This window comes from Pristiophorus japonicus, chromosome 10, assembly GCF_044704955.1.
Source record: "Pristiophorus japonicus isolate sPriJap1 chromosome 10, sPriJap1.hap1, whole genome shotgun sequence".
Classification (NCBI taxonomy): domain Eukaryota; kingdom Metazoa; phylum Chordata; class Chondrichthyes; family Pristiophoridae; genus Pristiophorus; species Pristiophorus japonicus.
This window is the reverse complement of record NC_091986.1, coordinates 185048917-185069232: the sequence shown is the minus strand read 5'-3', so window position 1 is coordinate 185069232 and position 20316 is coordinate 185048917. Positions and strand designations below refer to the sequence as shown.

Sequence of the window (20316 nt, the reverse complement as noted above, 5' to 3'; positions counted from 1 at the left end):
TCGGTGTCGCATTTTGTTTGACACTTCTGTGAAGCGCCTTGGGACGTTTTACTACATTAAAGGCACTATGTAAATACAAGTTGTTAATGTTAAAGTTGCAATCTCCGAACATCCTGCTAGGGGATTGTGATCTACATGTGTAAGGCAGTATGTGTAGATTGTGTTGTTAACTCATTGTATTTGTTTTGCTGGAAAGAAAGCAACACATTGCAATGGAAGTGTGGCTGTTCCAGCATCCATAGTGATAGTGAAGGTCCTCTTAAAACTGTAGGGCCTTCGCTACCAATATGAATGGTTGCTTCGTCCTACCAACAACATATTTGTTGCTTGATCTATCTGACTCTTGGAAATCCCACAGCCGCGTGTATTGTATAGAGAGAAAGAGGAATGCACAAAGCAAGACGGAGAGAAAAGAAGATAAGAGAGGGGAATACATTAATGCCAGTTAGCCATGCTCTGAACCCCATTTGACATCTAGCTGCTTGTTACAATATTTATGTTTTTGGAGTGAGTTGACGGCTGTGTTACAGCTCACATCTGGCAAACTCACACCCATGATTTGTCCAACGTCATCAGTTCTGGTCACTGGTCTCTGCTGCTACAAAATCTCTATTATAATGTAAGGAGAAGAAAACAAAGGTGGAAATTCACAGTACAACTAAAATACATCCATCACAACATTAACCTTTCCTCGTAACCAGCATGATGTCATTTGAATGGAGTGTTCAGAATGTGCTGTTTCAGGGGGGAGGCGACTCAAAATACACAACATGGTGACAGCAACCTGTATGAACTATACTACAACATTTATTATAGGATTTATACGATTTCAACCGATTAAGGATTAATCACATCATCAAAATCAATAAGTAAATTAAACCAAACACCCTCCAGTGGTTTATATTGACCATAACAGCCACCTTTTAAAATTCAGACTTTCGAATTGGATAACTATGTTGATCCTGATTGTCTGATCAAAATTACTCAAGTTACTGCCTGATTGAACGCAGGGAAAAGTTTTAGACACATTTGTATTCATATGAACCTTTTGGTTACTTGTATGCATGGGTCTTAAACAGGAATTTACACTGGAATTCATTTAAGCCAACCAGGGGAATAGCTGGCAGCTGATTGGCTGCAGAGGTTCACGCCATTGTCCTTTTGAATGTAGCTGAGGATACTTTGCCCTCGTAATGACGTGATGTCAAAACATTTTCAAATACACAAGCAGTTGGGGCTGTATAAATGGATCAGTGTTCAGTCAACAAATTAAAGGGGCCAATGTAATTAGAAATTTCTGGACTAAGCAAGCCAATTACTGGGATATCACAGTTGGCAGCTGCCACGTGAGCGCGTCGTAATTTTCACAATAAACATGTTTTGGAACTGTTCAAAGATGTAATCTAGATTGAATCTTTGCAACAGTTCAAAATACTCTTCTGCTGACAATTATAGTTGACTTTCAGGCTGTTAGCAGTTTCAATACCCCTGCAATTAGCCCTTTTACAGGGATATGTTTGGTCTGTCAACCAGAAATGCCAGACAACAGTGCCAAATTTTAAGAAGAAAAATATGGGACATTGCACCAGAACTGTGTTTTGTCTGCTCCCTCGCAAGTGTGAAGGTTGTTAAAGCCTTTGCTGAAGAATGCAAATAACGTGCTGAAAATGGGATGGTGCTTTTTTTATTCTGGGAAATGTTTAATCAAGAAAGAGGTGAAGCTTTTAGCAAATTTATAACACCTGCTCTACTAAAATATGTGCAGCTGTGAGCTAAAGACGACTTTTCATATTATTCATTATTTGTTGTGCAGGCTTTTTAACATTAAAACAAACTAATAATCATGTAACACTTTAAATTGAGATGGTATGAGCAGATTCGACCCTTTGCTTCAGAAGTTTAGATTGAAATATCCTTCCCTCCATAGATTTTTTTTTCAACAGAACTGGGTGCGTAAAGGCAGGAAATAGGTTGGGGACACATACTGCTGTGAACCCTGCCCAATTTTAGGCCCTCCTACCTCCTGCCGGAAGTGGCTTTTAGTACAGCCACCCGTATATGGTGGGCGTCTTGAAATGTTATTCAAATGACGGAAATGCGTCTGTGCCATAGCAGTACTGGATGCCAGGAATGCCCGTTTGTCCCTGACATTTTGGTTTGTTATGGGTGACGAAGGGGCCATTTACAGTTTAAGTGGCCTAAAAGCCCATGCAAGTGATTTCCGAGTGATCAATTGAATACTCTTAAGTGCTGTTTGCATTTACTTTGAAAACATTTTTGAGATTGTCTGTCTGCCACTGCAGCGCTTGCCAATGTTGGTGAGGATGGAGACCTCGCCAGAATTATGCTAATATCCCAAAGGAAGCCAAATTGGCCCGAATCAGTTTTATGGTGGGCAGAGATCCAGCCACGCCAAAGGTGCACCCCAATTCCAAAAGTAGAACATATAAGTTGCAACATCAAATATAATGAAGTTAATTCAAAACCACTTTTTGATAGAGAAAAAAAGTGAATTATCCACTTGTTGGAATTAAGCAGTAGAAATTAAACAGTGTACAGGCATTTTCTTTGCAATAACAATCATTTGAATTAAGCAACTTCGACCATTAGATGGCTGAATTTTCATTCATTTGATGCTGGGTTGATCCAAAACATTGCCAGGTTTTAGTGGTTATTTTAACATTTACGTACATTACTTTATAAATCATCATGTAGAAATTCCAGTGATGCTGATGCGCCACTGGAATTGTGACAGGATGGAACTTCCACCAAGAGCTCTGGCCCTGTCCCGACCCTGTCTCAAATCTTGGCAATCATTACCATATTGGGGCAGCAGTGGCACAGCACAGGCAACTACCCAGATGACTAGACCTAATCTCAGAGCAGCACACTGTCGTTCCTGGGGGGGGAGGTGCAGCTATAGGCTGGTTGGGCTGAAGATTAGAGACTGGAATATTCACCCCTGTGATTGCTACTAGGACATCCCCTCTTAAAATCAGTTGCTGTTTGCAGTTTTCCCTGCAGGGCGCACGTTTAGCCCCAAATGGCAGCTGTGCAGATATAGGTACTGCTGGATCTATTGGAGGTGCATCTGCTGGGATTCCTGGGGCCGAGGAACGTCCCTCAGACATGCTTCTAAATTGCTATTGGGATGTGGAGGGCGGGTGAGACAGATGAAGTGCCCACCTGCTTTGTCAGAATATGCAGTAAATGTAGGTAAAACCACTAGTAAAAATGTGCGGACCTCAAACTCCAGATGGCAGAAATTCTGACTTGGGCTCTCATTGTGAGCAAAATCATTGGCTAACCACAGAGTGGTTTCACCTACTCTCTACAACAGACCATAGGGAGAAAGTAGCACCATTTAAATTTGCATGTTAAGTATGAACCTCTGACTTTGGTCGACTGTGGACAGCTGTTTCCAGGCTCACTGATTTTAAAACTTGGACTTGTGATTTGATTTCGGAGGTCCTAATTTTCAGACTCCTTGAATCTTAATCTGAAACCTCCTGAATTCTCATTATGTTGAATCAGTTTTCAAATGTGCCTAAACCCTGCAAATATTGTTTGCCATTGTAAGGCACAGGCTTGAAACTAATAGGGTTCAAAAGTCATGGTTTCAATAGATGTGTATGATGAATGATCAGTAAAAGTCATGGTTTCAATAAATGTATATGATGAATGATCAGTCCAACCAGAGAAAATTTAAATCAGTTAATTTTAAAGGATGCTATTACGTGCTCCTGCATGCCTCCTAATGGATGCTTTTAAGAGGGGCATTGACTCTGACAACAGCTTGCTCATTTATTATGTCAGACATGTATGGATATGTGATGCACGAGACCATTAGAAAAGGCAAGAGAACTCCCCTCATGGCTCAGTTGATGGAGGCAGCGTCTCCGGTTCAATCAGTAGTCTGTGCTGAAGTTAACTGATTTCAGTTGAGGCCATGTTAAGGCTGCTGTACTTTGCACTTGTGCCCTTGGGTTAGGGAGGGACCAGGGCCGGCGCTCCTAATCTTTACCGGGTAACTTATGCTGGGGAAAAGTCATGTGTGTGAATGTTGGATGAGGACGGGTCAAGATTGGCTTTGGTGCATCCCACTGTTGGAAAAGCCTGCCGACAGTCACTGTTGCTCTTGCATGAAGAATGACCACTCAGTAAACGTGATGGTGCCCAGTGTCTGTGGCATCGTACTCCCGCAAGTCAACACCTCCAGAAGAAGAGGCAGGTAGAAAACGGCAAGAAAAGAAACGGAAGGAATACATAGAAATTATAAAATAAGATGGAATTGCATACTGGAAAATGAAAGTTTGCTATTTTCCATTTTGAATGCTGTTGTGTTTCTTGTACATATATAGTAGTACAGTATAAAAGTTTAAAAATGCATAGTACCTTGTATCTAAAGTAGTTTACAAAGCTTTACTACTATCAATTGAAGATTTGCTGTTGTACACATGTGACATCAGATTTTTTAAAGAATTGTTGCCTCTTGTGGTGTTTTACCAATGTAGCATTTGTACTCTATGGAAAATTGTCCGATCAAGCTATCTGTTTATAAAATTAAAAATCTTGGGCAGTGTGTATTCCTTTATAAATTCAAGATTAGAATGGAACTTGCTTATGTATATTTCTAATCACACCGGCTGCCAGAGATGATAATGTAGAGACTCAGCTTTGTGTCTCCCAGCTCTTACTGCAGACCAACTCTAATTCTCTACTTCTCAAATTGCTGTTTAACTTTAAATAATCATAAAATTAATGGATTATATAAAAATAAGTACAGAATGTATCACTTTAAAATAGGGTCTGAATTGCATCTATGTGTCCTGGTCCAATTATCCTCCACACTCTAACCCTGTTTAACCTGAAGACTACATTTGCTCTTGGCTTTGTGTGCAATGCGGGAGATAAATTAGTAAAATATGAAAAATCATAGAATAGTACAGCACAGAAGGAGGCCATTCGACCCATTGAATCTGCGCCGGCTCTTATGACGAGCAATCCAGTTAGTCCCACACCCTGCTCTTTCCCCATATGCCTGCAATTTTTTCTCTATGTATTTATCCAATTACTATTGAAGGCTACTATTGAATCAGTATCCTCTGCCCTATCAGGCAGTGCATTCCAAATCTTAGTCACTAGTTGTATAATCTTTTTCCCCCTTATGTTGCCTCTGGTTCTTTTGCCAATCACCTTAAATCTTGCATCGGTGTACACTTCCGGTCTAAACCTTACATCCATCCTCTTGTCATGCTTTTATCACACTTGTAATTTTTTTTCCATTTAAAAAAATTCCTATACCCACATTTAGAATAGAAACTGCCATTCTGTAAACAGCAATTTCATCCACCCACCACTGCAGTGCTAGGAAGATAGGCACAGGAGTAGGACGTTCAGCCCCTCAAGCCTGTTCTGCCATTCAATTTGATCATGGCTGATCCGTACCTCAACTCTATTTACCCACTTTTGATTTATAGTCCTTGATACTGTTAGCTAATAAAAAACATCGATCTCCGTCCTGAGAATTTCAATTGATCAATCATCCACAGCCTTTTGGGGAGAGAATTCCAGATTTCCACTGTCTTTTGTGTAAAAAAGGACTTCTCGATTTTGCTCCTGAATGGCCTAGCTCTAATTTTAAGATTGTACCTCCTTGTTCTGGTCTCCACCACCAGAGGAATTAGCTTCTCTGTATCTACTCCGTCAAATCCTTTTTATCATTTTAAAGAGCTCAATTAGATCACCCTTAACCTCAAAGGAATACACGGCAAGTTTATGCAACATGTCCTCATAATGTATCCTTTTAAGCCCTGTTTTCATTCTGGTGAATCTGTGTTGTAACCCCTCTAAGGCCAATATATCCATCCTGAGGCGTGGTACCCAAAACTGAACGCAGTCACTCAGATGGGGTCTGATCAAGGCTCTACACAACTGGAGTGTAATTTCCTCCCCTTTGTATCAAGTATAAGTAAAATCAATTCTTATATAAAAATAAGGACAAAATGTATCACTGCAGAAATTGCGGTCAGAGGCTTCCTGCGGGCGGATGCCTCTGACCTGAAACATTTCTACAAACTTAACTGGTGGTCCGGGAGGTTCAGGGACTTGTGGTCCTGGGCCTCTACGTGAAGGCCTGCTTATAGATGCCCACATATCCCAGGGACGTAGGCTCTTCGTACGCATTCCTGGGATCACATGGGCCGACCCAACCAATCAAAGTTGAGGTATTTCCATCCATAGATGGGGTGAGTTCCATATATACGGAGTCACCATAAGTATCAATGGGAATATCCTCAAAAATACACACACACTTAAAATAAATTTTTAAAAAACACTCAAATTAGTCAAAATGGATTTTAATTAATTATTTGAAACAAAAATTAAATTTTTTGAAAAATAAATTTACGTATTTTAAAGGGTTTAAAAATAAACTTCTCAGGTTTTTAAATATTTAAATTATTGAGAAAATTTTTTTTCTGTCCTTTTAAAAGTCTTGTGCAGATAAAAGCAGGCGTAACCTGCTTTTATCAGTCGTAAGAATTTCAAGGGCATTCGCTGGGCAGAAGTTGGCCAAATAGCTCAACTCTCTGCCTGCAGAGGCCCATTACTTCCAGATGCGTACGATCTGAGAGGATTCTTAACAGATTGTAAGTTCTGAGTTTAGGCGCATGCGCAGTGCATGCTTAAACGCGGAACTTGCACAGCCCCTACGACGCGTGCGCACCACATATACGTCCATAGGGGCCGCAAATTCAGGGCTGCCATTTTAAAATAGGAACCGGATTACATCTGCATGCATTGTCCAATTATCTGCCAAACAAAACCCTGCTTCACCTGAAGACTGCACTTGTTTTTGGCTACCTGTGGGTCATGCCTCAGGAGGTTTGATTAGTTTGTTATTAAAAAACGACATGGATTTACCAGATGTCTCAAAGCGCTTTACAGCCAATGGAGTACTTTTGGAGTGTAGTTAGCAGCCAATTTGCGCACAAGCAAACTTTCAGAAACAGCAATGTGATAATGACCAAATAATCTGTTTTTTGTGATGTTGATTGAGGGATAAATATTGGCCAGGATACAGGATAACGCCCCTGTTCTTATTCAAAATAGTGCCATGGAATCTTTTACATCCATTAACGAACATGCATCCATGTCATTCATCTCGACCACTCCTTGTGGTTATCTGGTCATTTTTCTCGTTGCTGTTTGTGGGCACTTGCTATTTGCAGATTGGTTGCTGCGTTTCCCTACATGACAACAATACACATCATGGGTTGTAAAGTTCTTTGGGTATGTTGGGGTTGTGAAAGGCTCTTTGTAAATGCCAATTCTTTCTTTCTCTTATTATTGATAAATGTGGGGAAGGCCATGGTCCTAGTGATTGAAATGAGTCGCGGAAAAGACAGTCTTTTGTGAGATGATTATAGGATGGGAGGATGTTCCTCAACAAGGTCCTCGCAGGTCAGCGGCCCCAACCTGCGAGGACCATCAGCAGCAGGTTGGGGCCTTAAAGGAGGAGCAGCAGGGAGCATACCACTTCAAGGTACAGCATGTGCTGGTGCAGGAGAGCGATGGCTGTGAAGAGGGCGACTGGATTGGATGTCGCCAAAATTCAGGTTGCTGATTGGAGCGTGGGCAGGTACAGCAGGAGTGGCGAGGTCGGGTTAAAGGAGCGACTTGATCGGGGTCCAGAAGAGGCAAGGGCTCAGGGGCAGCACACACTGCGATATGTGTGCGCACTAGGTCCGTGCAGCAGAGCTGGTCTCCAGTCGTCTTGGTTAATCCTTGCCACTGGACCAAGACCTTTAGCTCTGTCAAGCCCATGTGGTGGCTGGTCTGCAACAGCCACCACGTGTTTTGAAAAAAAAACATACACAGGCATCTTCCACCCTTCAACATGTAGTTCGGGATCTGGAATATTCATTGAAACACTTGTGAACTCATCCCTTTTTGACGTGGAAACAAGTCATCCTCGATACGAGGGACTGCCTATGATAATGTAATTGCAGGCTCTGACTAGTAGGTAGTGCTGTGGTAGGTCGTGTTATGAAGCATGTGTGCAGAAATATTTTTTTTATTCATCACTTGACCGTGGGCAACACCACTGTAATTTACTAATATACTGTACATAAATATAAGCAATCATCACAAGTTGAAAATATTGTATGAGCTTTGCCTGGTAACAAAGTAATGCAAATGCTGCTAAACATATGTGCTTTTTCTAGGTTAAATGCCATAAAATCCCAAAGGGTGTGTTGCCAGGGTAAGGGATATCTCACGGCGGCTAGAGAGGAACTTGGAATGGGAGGGGGTAAATCCAGTTGTTGTGGTCCATGTTGGAACAAACGACATAGGTAGGAACAGGAAGGAGGTCTTGCTGAAAGAGTATAAGGAGTTAGGCTTTAAATTAAAAAGCAGGACCACGAGGGATAATGCTCTCTAGATTATTGCCCAAGCCACATGCAAATTGGCATAGAAAGCAGGCAGATCAGGAGAATTAACACATGGCTAAAGGGTTGGTGTAGGAAAGAGAGGTTCCTTTTCATGGGACACTGGCACCAGTTCTGGGACAGGAAGAAGCTGTGCTGGTGGGACGGGCTCCACCTGAACCAGGATGGGACAAGTGTCCTAGTGGAAAGGGTAACTAGGGAGGTGGCAAAGGCTTTAAACTAGTAAGATGGGGGGGGGGAGGGATGTACAAGAAATGTAAAGCTTAAATATAAACAAAACAGGAAAAGAACATGGGAAAGAATAAAGTAAGGGAGGACATTGATGGTAAGGGAATAAATAGTTAAAGAATAGGATTGTAAAAAGATGGTTAACCAAAAGTGATAGGAAATCCTATTAAAATGAGTTAAACTGTCTGTACAGCAAATGCACACAGTGTTCACAATAACACAAGGGAGCGGGAGGGAATCGTGCATTGCGAGTAACCAGATATAGTAGGGATTACTGAGACATGACTACATAAAAAATCAGGACTGGGAATTAAAACTTTGCAGGGTATAATACATTTAGAAAAGAGAGAGAGAGAGAGAGAGAGAGAAAAGGGTAGGTGGAGTAGCTGTACTTATTAGGGATAAGGGAGAATATGAAGAGATTAGGAGAGAAGTCAAAAAAACAACTAGGAAGGCAAAGAGGAACTATGAAATTAAATTATCAAGGAACATAAAACAAAATAGTTAAATATTTTACAGGCACATGAATAAAAAAAGGAAGGTTGTGATGGGAATAGGACCATTAAGGGATAGACAGGATAATATAGAGAGATTGCAAAAATATTATTCTTTTGCTTCAATATTTACCAGTGATATAGAACAGGTGGACATGTCATTGGATGATGAGATTATGATTAAACAAGTGTATTTAAAGTAAAAAGATGGGATATTTTAAATAAACTAATCAAACTCAAAAAGCACGGATTCAGTCCTGAAGATTCCGGATTTCAGGCTATTGATTTTCTTGTCTGAAATCCGGCAAAACCCAAAAAGCGGCATGGACTAAGTCCCGAGGATTCCGGATTTCAGACGTTGTACCTGTACCAGAAATGCGAGGAAAGGGTGAACAGGCTGGGCCTCTTTTCTCTTGAAAAAAGGTGGCTGGGGGGGTGACCTAATATGAAAGGTTTTGATAGAGTGGATACAGAGAGAATGTTTCCACTTGTGGGAAAGAGCATAACTAGAGGCCATTAATACAAGAGTGACCAAGAAATCAAATGGGGAATTCAGAAGAAACTTCTTTATCCAAAGAGTGGTGAGAATGTGGAACTCGCTACCTCAGGGAGTGAGCGAATAGTATAGATGCATTTAAGGGGAGGCTAGACAAGCATATGAGGGAGAAGGGAATGGAGGGTTATGCTGAAAGATTTAGATGAGGAAAGACAGGAGGAGGCTCGAGTGGAGCATAAACGCCGACATGGACTGGTTTGGCCAAATGGCCTGTTTCTGTGCCGTGTATCTTTATGTAATCCTATATAAATAAGTCTTCTCCCAATTAGTAACAGTGTCTATTATGTACCTCTACTGTGTAGTGTCTGATGTACTGGTACTGTTAATTAACATTTGAATGTATCAGAGTGTACAGATAATAGATGAATAGATTTATATATGTGCTTTATTGTCAATAAAGAAAAACTTTTCAGTGCCACTCATTGTGTAGGTTTAAGATAAATTGCAGTTAGAAAATTGTCAAGAGACTTTTTGGAAATTTTGCTATCGATTTGATGTTGAAGACAGACTGTTGAAGTGACACCAGATTATTAATATGTAAGTACGGAGCATTTGCTGCACTGTGAAGCACAGCGCTATCACATTAAATATCACACTCTGAAAGTGACAATGCAGCCACCTGTGAATCGTTATCTTCAATGTCCCAGTATTCTCCAGTCATTGGTCTTATTAATGTGCTGGAAATACTAATAAGATTAGTTATGTTGCAATGACAGTGTAATTTGCTCTGATACCCAAAACAGATTATAGGAAATATATCTCATTCTTTTTTGAAATACTACTTGTTCAGTAATAAAACAACAAGCACGAAAGCTGTACTTTATGAATAGTTTGAAGGTGGGTATTTTAAAAAATACCTTATTGAAATGCGGCTTCATGCTCTGGTGTAGTTACTCGGTAATTGATATTCGTGTTGCTGTTTTTATTGCCGTGCCTGAATGTGTCCCTGCCACTTTTCAACTGTGACCACAAATTTGACTATAGCCAGCTAAAGATGCCAGTAGCTAAATTTATGTTTTGTCAATGTAACAGCCCTTGAGTTGGGGTTTTGCCAACTGTTCCTTTTGATAAATTAATGTTCCAGTATTTATGGAAATGGCTAATCAAATATTCAGATATACCACAATATACATCTCAAACACTACTGTAAATTGCTTTCTATTTATGTGGGCTATATTTTTGTGGACTTTGTCTGTCACAAAAATAAAGCTCACGTAAATGTCTCAATAACCTTGCCGGAATCCACATGCTAAGTTTAAAAAAAAATGTACAAGCAAATGAACCCCAAAGCTTCTTACTGTAAAGATTTAGTTCCATGTAATTTCCCAATTATCATCCCAGCTAAATTTACATTCAGCGTCTTGCAGGTCACTGTGTCGTGTGCTCTGCTAAATAAACACCAGCTTGTTCAAATTACATAACTCTTGCCAATGCACCAGTTCATTTAATAATTTTTTTTTAAAGTCACTTTCTTTCATAACCATTGCAACAATTTTCTGTAGAACAAGGTTTAAGAAGTTAAATCAAATGTTGAATACAGTACATTATGGCACAGACAGCCTCTGTGATGTTTACATGTGCATTTAGCATGTATATTTAGCACTGGTTAGTTGATTAATTATGAATAGTCATATCCCTATATTGAATACTTTTTTAGTTTATACACAGGTATACTCTGCATTTATTTTTAAAAGTACAAGCTCCCGCAATGGTTTTGTGCAAATATAGAATGAGTCCTTGGGCCACATAAACTGGGAAAGTTTCAGATTCCAGCCCTGATCTTATTAAATTAGGGCTAGTGATAGGGGTTCCATGATTGACCTCAACTGTCCTGGATTAGAAGGAGGAACATTAACTAGCGTTCCCGCTCAATTGAGGACAGGATCAGGTTTGGTGAAATGGTCTGCTGACGCTCAGTGTCAATATGCGCATATAATGAATGGCCACTGAGCAAGGTATTAAAGGGTGCCAGTTGAACTGTATCCTTCAGGGGAGAGAAGGCAAGAATTAGATTAAACTATCAGAATTTAAACAACAATGGGGCTGAACTTGGTGAGGGCCAAGTCCCGCCCAAAAGGCCACCGCGAGACCGGGCGGCAGCTTGGGCGGGAAATTGATGAAAAATAATTTAAAGTTGGGCCGGCGGCAAACAAGCGACGTATGGCGTCAAACTGGGCGGGAACTGGCGGGAGCTCCCAATCTCAGCAGCAAAGGTGCTTGCTGCCGAAGTGCCACCGAGGATGGAATTGAGCCCATGGACGGTCGAAGACATTCAAATAAAAAATGATTGGAAAAAAAATATTACCCAGAAGACCTTTAGGGGAACCCATTAAGGTAAGTCGCTGTGAAAAAAAATGTATTAAAAAGTTCACTAACCTTTTTTTTTTCCAGTTTTTTAAACTTATCTTGGGGGATTAGACCAGCCTCCTCGCAGCGATCCTTACCCCTGCTGGCGCCGATGCCCACCTGCACCAATCTGGCATCTTGGTGGGCGGGAGGTCACTTGGCCGCCCGCTGACATCAGCGGGTGGTTCCCTGCGGTTCTCCCCTCCCGCTGCTCCATCCCAAGTGCAAACTGGCACTGGGCGTAACCCGGTGAGGAATGTCGGCCGGTGGCAGTGGGCAGTAAGGCCATCAATTTCGGCCCCTTAATCTTTATTAAATAGCAACACAATAGGCTCATTGGTCTATATGGCCTAGCCTTATTTTTTTAATCCAATTTCAGAATTACTAACCCTGTATTCCTTTTCCTAAATGCAGTTCATGCAGTTTTTAAACCTTGCTCTGGTTTTCTGTTCCACAATTCTATCACCCTCTTACTAAGAATAATATTGTCTAAATTTCCCATTTTGTTTCAACACTCTTAACTTCAAACTGTGCCCCAGCCCTTGAATCTTGAGCCTGGCAGTCAAACTTTCCTGTTTCTAATTTCTCCGTAACCATGAAAATTGGAAAGACCAGTATCAAGTCCCACTCATCCACTTCTTTCCCAGGAGAGTAAAATCCCAGGATGGATAATCTTTCCTTATTTCCTGGACTCTAGGAATCCGTCTCGTAGCCCTCCTCTGGATTCCCTCCATCCTTTCTGTAATGTAGAGACTAAAGCTGAACACAGTATTCCAGATGCAATCTCACTCAGGCCAGGTACTACTTCAACATAACTTTTTTGATTTAGAAGTCACACCATTAGCTGTGTATACTAACATTTTTGACCACCTGTGAAGACTAAACTGACAGTTTTATCCATCAAAACCCCCAGCTCTGTTTCTTGATCTGTTATCAGAACCACATTGCCATTTAATGTAATCCCCACATACTTTCTTCTTTTATCTAGTCTCATGATTTTATACTATCTTAAATTCCACCTGTAATTTCTCTTGACCTGTCCTGTCCAGATCCTTTTGGATTATTGTACGTTGATTCAGACCATTAACTATTTCACCCAATTTGATATCTGCAAATTTGGAAACCCTGGGCAGTATTCCATCCTCTACGTAATTTATAAAAATGATAAACAACAGTAGTCCCAACATTGAACCCTATGGGCCTCCACTGGCCACCATTTCCCTTTGCCATCTACTTTCAGCCACACACCAATCCAGCCACATACTTTGCCATCTATCTATCCCATGGTCATGCACCAAGTCAATCAGTCTGTTATGTGGGACACAATCAAATGTCCTTCTGAAATTGCGGTATATAACACCTGCCTTGTCCTCATCCACCAAATCTGTAACTTCCTCAAAGAGACCTAGTAAATTATTCAGGCATGACCTACCCAAGCTGGCACTTTCTAATCAGACACTATCCTTCCAGATGGTTACATTTGTTACTGTACAGTCCACTGTGATTCTTTTGGAAGATATTAGTAAAGGAATTTGCAGTCTTCTCAGCCAACTCTATCAGAGTGCAGAGGCTTGTTTACCATAACTTCCTAAATCTATCTTGTTACTCACCTTTATGTTCCCCTCTGAACTATAGCCTCTCTTCTCTCCCTTTCAGTGGTAAAAGCAGCCACAAAATGCATCCTTCTTGTGATAATTCAAAGTTTTTGGGCCGGATTTTTGAGACGTTTGCGACCGGTTTTCGCCGAGATTTGACCCACCGCGGCAAAAACCGTTTGCAAAGCCCGGGCGGGATCCTCGGGTACCTGTTTGCGGCGGAGTTTCCAAGTACCACCGGGGAGAAGTGCGCCGTCGTGCAATGACGCGGATTGCATTTGTGTTGGACTTTCATTACTTTTTTTTTCAGTGATTCAATAGATTCAATCTTGTAAATGTTTTGGGGAAATTATTTTCCCCCTCCCCTCCCAAAGCCTCTCTTGCAGCGCTCCCGGCCTCGGACTAAATTTGGCGAAACTCGCGTTTTTGCGCCGCGAATCCTCGTGCAACGCCTCCCCTTATCAATGCGCCATTGGTGCAGACGTAAAGGCTGACAGTTTGGACTAAAAACGGTAGTGCAGTTCAAACGGTAAGATCCACGTATTGCTACTGTTTTCGGCGAAAAACCCCGAAAGCCGAAAATCCGTGCCTCAGCGCTTAAAAGATTAGTTAGTCAACAATTTGAATCAAGTGACTGAATTAAGACAATTAGATTGTAATGATTTGAAAGTTTACCATTTACCTACCCCGAGACACAGTCAAATATCCCTTTGCACCCTTCTCAAACTGCCATGGTGTGATTCTCTGGAGTATTAGTCCAGACCTATGGAGTGCTAGTCCAGTAACATAACCACAACACTACTATACCCTCAAGAGGTGCATGTGCTGCTGTTGTCTAAGATCACAGGGCAATCATCGGCAAAGCAGCGGTGAAAAAATTCAGCTTTAGGTTTAAATTGATTGTTGTCGTGGATTGGTGCTGGGCAGATCTCCTGGGGTGCTGTCCTAGGGTCTGGTGGTCACATTGTGCATACTATGGGAAGATTGAGAGTGCAGGGTGCCATAAAACAATGTTTCCAATGTTCCTGTATTTATATATTGAGTATTCCCACAACTTCAAAGTTCTTGCCTTCAGTGTTTAATTAAAAGTTTGATTTCTTCGAATGAGACGTTAAACCGAGGCCCCACCTGTTCTCTCAAGTGGACGTGAAAGATCCCACGACACTATTTCAAAGAAGAGTTATGCCCAGTGTCCTGGGTCAATATTTATCCCTCAATCAACATAACAAAAACAGATTATCTGGTCATTATCACATTACTGTTTATGGGATCTTGCTTGTTTCTTACATTACAACAGTGACTACACTCCAAAAGTATTTAATTGGCTATAAAGCGCTTTGAGATGTCCGTTGCTCGTGAAAGGCGCTATATAAATGCAAGTCTCTCTCCTCGCGCTCTTCTCTTTCCTTCCCTCCTTTCTTTCCCTCCTTTCTTTCTCATGAAATAAAGATTGTTCAATTTAGAATTAAAATAAGTGTTAATCTGATCCAAAATTAAGCATTAAAGTTCTCAGTCACTATTAAGGATGATAATTACAGTCTTTGTAATGGGATCTTTCCGTGTCAGCCTGAAAGGCCTTACTGGTTTCAAGAAATGTTAAGCCGCAGACCAGATTTTCTAATTTTATATTGTAGAGTAGATGTTCTGATTGTACACTCCCGGCAGAGCTTTGCTCCTTGATAGTGCAGGCACAAGTCTGTGAAATGTAATATCATTTCTGCCCATTAAAATGAATGGGTGGAAATTGTGAGCTGCGTGCAAGTGATTTCTTCATATACTCTTTTGGCAGGCAAGCTCCATACGAGAAGCACCCAATTAGAACATTTTGTCTTTTTATGTTTAAAAGGCTTTATAAATTTGGTGTGAACACCCTGTTATAAAGGATCCAAATCTCTCTCCAGCTGTTGTTCTACTGCTGGGGTCACTAGCAATGTGGCTCAGTGATGGTATAATGCTGTTCTCCGCTTCAGTAACTGGAACTGCTGTGGCACCCCAGAAACTAATGTGTGCATGATGTGAATTGAAACCTCCTTGACTACATACTGGCATGAGTCTACCCATGCCACATTCCTTCACCTCCTCCATCAACCACATACAGTGGGCTGGTAAAAATTAGCCAAGAGGCAGATTGAAGAGAGTGTTTGGCCTTGTTAAATGGGATGCATGCACTGAGTGCTCTGATTTCCTCTAAAATGTAGAATTCCACTTTGCATGTTCCCTAGTTCTGGATTTCCTTTGTACTTGGCTACCTTTCAAATTCCTTTTGTTATTTTATACACTGTAATCAGATTACATCTTAACATCAGAGAATGTGGCCCAAGTTTACCCAGTCGCTCATCAGAGCTAAGACCTTTCATCTGTCCCTAATGATAAATTGTAGAGGACATGAGTTGTGTGGCAAGACTGCTGAAAAAGTAAACCAGTCAGCAATCAATATCTGAGTCACAGATTAACCACTAATCGTAATGACATATCTATTCTGACAAGTGTTTGACAATTTATTGTTTAATTCAGACTTTTAAAAAAAAATCTACATACTGTGGCCATCGATTTGGTAACTGGTATAATGATAGATCCAGGAATTCTTGATGAAACCTACTGAAATGCAATAGAATCACTGTTATTGATAACATGTGACACTTCATCGTTGGTATTTCTCCAGCGACTTGAGGTGTCTCCTGTACATGGTCCGTGTCTCTGAGCCATGCAGGAGGGCGGGTATGACTACAGCCCCCAAAAGTTCGTCAACATCCTCCGCCTGCTCCATGACGACATGCAGGCAGTGATCCTTACCAACGGATCCATCACAGACCCAATCCACGTCTGGACCAGGGTCAAACAGGGCTGTGTCATTGCACCAACCCTCTTCTCAATCTTCCTCGCTGCCATGCTCCACCTCACGATCAACAAGCTCCCCGCTGGAGTGGAACTAAACTACAGAACCAGTGGAAAGCTGTTCAACCTTTGCCGTCTCCAGGCCAGGTCCAAGACCACCCCAACCTCTGTTATCGAGCTACAGTACGCAGGCAACGCCTGCGTCTGCACACATTGAGGCTGAACTCCAGGACACAGTCGACGTATTTACTGAGGCGTACGAAAGCATGGGCCTTGTGCTAAACATCCGTAAGGCAAAGGTCCTCCACCAGCCTGTCCTCGCCGCACAGCACTGCCCCCCCCCCCCCCCCCAGTCATCAAGGTCCATGGCGCAGCCCTGGACAATGTGGACCATTTGCCATACCTCAAGAGCCTTTTGTCAACAAAAGCAGACATTGATGAGATTTAACACCGCCTCCAGTGTGCCAGCGCAGCCTTCGGCCGCCTGAGGAAAAGAGTGTTCGATGACCAGGCCCTCAAGTCTACCACCAAGCTCATGGTCTACAGGGTTGTAGTAATACCCGCCCTCCTGTATGGCTGAGACACAGATCATGTACAGTAGACACCAAGTCGCTGGAGAAATACCACTAACGATGCCTCCGCAAGATCCTGCAAATCCCCTGTGAAGACAGACGCACCAACATTAGTGTCCTCGTCCAGGCCAACATCCCCAGCATTGAAGCACTGACCACACTTGATATGCTCCGCTGGGTAGGCCACATTGTCCGCATGCCAGATATGAGACTTCCAAAGCAAGTGCTCTACTCGGAACTCTTTCATGGCAAATGAGCCAAAAGTGGACAGAGGAAACATTGGAAGGACACCCTCAAAGCCTCCCTGATAAAATGCAACATCCCCACCGACACCTGGGAGTCCTTGGCCAAAGATAGCCCTAAGTGGAGGAAGTGCATCCGGGAGGGCGCTGAGCGCCTCGTGTCTCATCACCGAGTGCATGCAGAAAACAAATGCAGGCAGCGGAAAGAACGTGCGGCAAACCTATCCCACCCTCCCTTACCCACAATGACTGTCTGTCCCACCTGTGGCAGAGACTGTGGCTCTCATATTGGACTGTTCAGTCACCAAAGAACTCACTTCAGAAGTGGAAGCAAGTCTTCCTCGATTCCGAGGGACTGCCTATGATGATGATGATGATGTGACACTTCAATTGAACAATATGTTGCACGTCTACTGATGAGTTGGCACAGCCCTAATCCACGTGATGCACTTGCATCTAATCCCTGTAAACAATTTTGTCTGGTAACCACAGAGTAACCTTTGTACATGTGGAGACGTGTCTGTTTAAACTGCATGAGAATATTGCTCCACTTCATGTGAATTCTGGTCGTCAAAATATTAAAGTCCAAATTGAGATGTTTGTGGAAGTAAAAACTTTAAAAATAAATAAATGTGCCACATTTTAAAACATTTCCCATTTGGTATGCAATAGATAAATGCTTTGAAAGAATGCAGCCATACTGATAATCTAGTTTAAGATTGGTATGAAGTGATAATATTGAATATTCTATTACTATTTTACGAACTATAGGCTGGATTTTTCGGCTTTTGAGATTTCGGGGCGGCAATGCCGGTGGGGCGATACTGATGGCGCTAGGAAAAGGTTTGCACCCTCGTCTGCAAAATTCAGCAAAAAAATGAGGTTCCATGATCAAGGGCGCAAAAAATTGCAGTACTCAGAATAATGTGCAGATGCACTGATTTTTTTTGTTTACACTTGTAAATAGTTTCTTTGATTTAATACACTTCATTGTTGTTCAGTTCCCTGCAACATAATGTTGTCTATTGTATGGTTTTCTTGTGATGTGGGGAGTTATTATTACTTTGTTGCAATAAAATGTCTATTTGCTCCTTTGCCATTGTGTATCATTCCAACATTCACCGGAGATGTGCCATTATGGGGGCACATAGCGTGTCCAGTATTAGCGCTATCCCTCAGTTTCCCCCATTTAGGAGAACCGGTCCATTATGATCTGGCGATGTGCGTCTCTTGGTCCGGCAGCATTTCCACGCTGCCTCCCCCATGAATGGGGTGGCTATCCAATGGGAGCCTCGCTGGGCTCCTCTTCGTCGTTCTCCTCCTCCTGAGGTGGGCCTGCAATCCCCACTGGCAATGCCTGGCCCCTCATGATGACCAATCTGTGCAACATGCAGCACGTCACAATGAATTCGGAAACCTGTTGATGGGCGTATTAAAGGCTGCCTCCAGAGTGGTCCAGGCATCGGTCTGCCTGTAGGAGATGGCAATCTCTCTCTCGCTCTTCAGAGAACTGGAGGTATGGACGTTGGTGCCTATCCTCCTCCCCACATGTCTTTGGCCTCCCCTCATCCGTGGGCTGACATGGTCAAGAGCCCTTCTTCTAGCTTGACGCCACCTGGCAATAGCATGTGGCATGAAAGGCTGGCGAACTAGCAATGCCCCCATTAAATTCTCACTGCCGCTTTCAAGTCAGAGCTTCATGCAGCGTGATGTGCGCAACCGTTGCAGTAAATGTCACCTGCGATGTAGGATCCTCCTCCCTCTATTTAAATATGCTGCCAATACCGCCTGCCGCACCCTGGGAACGCCTGGGTTTACAGACGTTTCCTGTGGCGGGCGTTTAACGATGTGTTGGGACCGAATTTTGTATCCGGGGACGCTAGTGGGGGGGTTCCACGACAAATTGATGTCATGATCTCACTGATACTAGAGGGCGGGGCAGTAAGTTTTTACGCTGTCGCAAGTCGAATTTGCCGACCGGGTGGTAAAAGCTGGACGGCCGCCGTAACGCTTAGAAACACCCTTTACCACTCCTCCCGGGCACTACCAGGCACAGGCAAGCCAAAAATCCAGCCCGAGAAATTTGCAAAACTTAAGGAATTGTGCAAAGATAATGAGCCTATCTTTACTATAGCATGCTTTTATTAAGTGTCCAAGCCATTGGATGTTTGAAGTCTGATTTCAGTTTTTCAAGCACCCAATGTGTGACCGTACAAACATTTGGACAATGAAGGACTGAAGATGTAGATTTTCTTTGCCCTCTAATTTACTCTCCAGTTGTCTTCCTTGATCGCTCATTTGGCAATGATTTAGTGGAAGTATAGAATATATTACTGGCAGAAGAACGACTCTAGCGAGGGAATGACCTAAAGGTGTACTGTTACAGGAATTTATGTTGAGGAGGACAGATGTTAATCCAATTCAGTGGTGTGGGGAATGTTGAATCCAAAGTCCAACATTTTAATTTTTACATTTTTGAGGTAAGCCAGTGGTTCTATCCAAAAGGATACTCATTGGAAAAATATCCAGTCTGACAGACATCAGTGCAGCTACAGTTTTGGATTCTCCTGTCTCCTAATTGGTAATGCGCTACCTAAGGTTGCTGGAGTTAATTGCTTACTTGGTGAAATGTAAATATTTGTAGTGCAGTTTTTTTCCAGGTGTCTTGGACTCGCACTTTGGTCAGTCCTCCTAATCCCTCCTCTTTGGCTCGGCATCCATTTTCTCACATCTCTGTGAAGCATTTTCTCCTAGCTTAAAACTGCTATATAAAGTTGTTGCTCTGTTTTTGTATGAGTAGTTGTATTAGTAGTAGTAGTAGTAGTAGATATAGGTTTATAGTGCAGCGTGTCTTAAGGACTTTCTAAGCATGGGGAAATGCAGCAGAAAAGAACAAGCATCTTGCTGCCTAAACAACATTGTCGGTAATGCTGTAGAATTTAGTATCTGTTTAGTGTTGGGCACAGTATGACTGGCAAAGCAGACTGATACTTAA

The 20316-nt window shown here is 42.2% G+C and overlaps 1 protein-coding gene across 4 annotated transcripts in view; it reads left to right on the top strand.

Annotated features, from left to right (window-relative positions):
* LOC139275231 (F-box-like/WD repeat-containing protein TBL1X) overlaps positions 1-20316 on the top strand; it is a 346548-nt gene that overhangs the window by 121521 nt on the left and 204711 nt on the right. The window contains exon 1 of one of the 4 annotated variants that reach the window (XM_070892400.1): positions 18146-18164. The exons of the other annotated variants lie outside the window; for them this stretch is intronic. The gene's annotated coding sequence lies outside the window, so the exon portion shown is untranslated. Of the gene's footprint in view, positions 1-18145; positions 18165-20316 lie in introns of those variants that run through there. 4 annotated transcript variants of the gene reach the window in all.